This window comes from Bos indicus x Bos taurus, chromosome 9 (assembly GCF_003369695.1).
Source record: "Bos indicus x Bos taurus breed Angus x Brahman F1 hybrid chromosome 9, Bos_hybrid_MaternalHap_v2.0, whole genome shotgun sequence".
In the NCBI taxonomy this organism is placed as follows: Eukaryota; Metazoa; Chordata; class Mammalia; order Artiodactyla; family Bovidae; genus Bos; species Bos indicus x Bos taurus.
The window spans coordinates 70,743,438-70,745,608 of NC_040084.1; the positions used below are offsets into that span (position 1 = coordinate 70,743,438).

At 39.0% G+C, this 2,171-nt stretch overlaps 1 pseudogene; it reads left to right on the forward strand.

Moving 5' to 3' along the window:
* The first annotated feature begins 656 nt into the window (after positions 1-656).
* On the forward strand, positions 657-1,592 carry LOC113898822 (annotated as a pseudogene).
* The last annotated feature ends 579 nt before the right edge of the window (positions 1,593-2,171 follow it).

Genomic DNA, 2,171 nt, shown 5'->3' on the forward strand with positions numbered 1-2,171 from the left:
ATGTGAAGGTGGAAGTCTATCAAGATTTGACTTTTTAAACATGCAATTGTTGCATGCGATTATCCTTTATAAGGGGGCTTCCCAGGTGGCTCAGTGGTGAAGAATCTGCCTGCCAATGCTGGAGATGAAGGAGACATGAGTTCATTCCCTGGGTCAGGAAGATCCCTTGGAGTAGGAAATTGCAACTCATTCCAGTATTTTTGCCTGAAAAATGCCATGGTTGGAGGAGCCTGGTGGGCTACAGGACATGAGGTCATTAAGAGTTGACACAATTGATTGACTGAGCAACTAAGCATGCCCACATATCCTTTGTAAGGAAGAAATCCACAGGTATAAAGGACCAAGTAATTAAATTTCTTCAATTATGAGGCAATGTGTTTTCTGGACTGATGAAAAATCATAGTAGATTTGCTTAGGGTTAACTATCTAGGAGATTTAGATATAGAAATATTATGTAAACATAGAAAGAATGTATTTCTGAGTTTTCAAAATTCTTTTAGTTTCTCTTCATAACAAAATGGGAAAAGGATGAAATATGAGACAGTTTTTAAAAGTAGTACTCAAGTATGCAGTTTTATTTTATTTTTTAAAATTTTCAGAATTGAAGACCATTTTTCTGAAAAGCAGAAACAAAGCAAGCATCCAACTGCAGAACCATGGTCACCAATCTTTCCCAACCTGAAACCGTGCAGCTCTGCCATGAGAATGTGAACAGATCTTGTATTAAATCTCCTTTGGGGCTTTATTGGCTATCTTTGGAAACTTGTTGGTGATTACTTCAGTTCTTCACTTCAAGCAGCTGCATTCTCTAGCCAATTTCTTGATCACCTCTCTGGCCTGTGCAGGGTGACCGTGATGCCCTTCAGCATGGTCAGGTCCGTGGAGAGGTGCTGGTACTTTGGAGCCAGATTTTGTGTGCTTCACAATTCCTGTGAAGTGGTATTTTGTTACTCTTCTCTCTTCCACCTGTCCTTCATCTTCATTGACAGTACATTGCTGTTACTGACCCCCTGGTCTATCCCACCAAGTTCAAGGTGTCTGTGTCAGGGGTATGCATCAGCATCTCCTGGATTCTGCCCCTTGTGTACAGCGGAGCTGTGTCCTACACAGGTGTCAGTGATGATGGGATGGAGGAATTAGTAAGTGCTCTCAACTGTGTATGGGTTTTGATAAGTGTTTTGTTATTTTTTATACCTACCATTGTTATGATTCTTTATGGCAAGATTCTTTAAATAGCTAAACAACAAGCTCTAAAAATTGAAAATACTGGTAGCAAAGCAGAATCAGAGAGTTACAAATCCAGAGTGCCCAAGAGAGAGAGAAAAGCAGCTAAAACATTGGGGATCACAGTAGTAGCATTTATGATTTCATGGTTACCATATACAGTTGATATATTAATTGGTGCCTTTATGGGTTTCATAAACCCTCCCTATATTTATGAGATTTGCTGTTGGGGTTCCTATTATAATTCAGCCATGAACACTTTGATTTATACTTTATTTTACTCTTGGTTTAGGAAAACCTTGAAAGCTATTTTAAGTGGGGGACTTTTTAAGGATAGTTCATCAACCACTAGCTTATTTTCAGAGTAAATTAAAGCACTAAGTTGAAAAATTTAGGACTATTTTTTTTTCTAATTTTATTTTATTTTTAAACTTTACATAATTGTATTAGTTTTGCCAAATATCAAAATGAATCCGCCACAGGTATACATGTGTTCCCCATCCCGAACCCTCCTCCCTCCTCCCTCCCCATACCATCCCTCTGGGCTGTCCCAGTGCACCAGCCCCAAGCATCCAGCATCGTGCATCGAACCTGGACTGGTTTTAATATTATGAATTTATGGTGAAATTAGATACAAAAAATGAATAAAGCCTTTCAAAATTGGGGAAATATATATATATATTTCAAATTAGCCAGGAGCAAAGTCACAGACAGGTACCTTCATCATATAATAAAGATATTTATTGCACTAAGTAATAAAGGCATGGCCTTGAGGAGGGCCTGGCAGCCCACTCCAGTATTCTTGCCTGGAGAATTCCATGGACAGAGGAGCCTGGGGGGCTACAGTTTATAGGCTCAGCAAGAGTTGGACACAACTGAAGCGATTTAACAAAGTAACAAATGGTTAAGTGGTTTACTTGTATCATCTGTCTTGATGCTTTGTACAC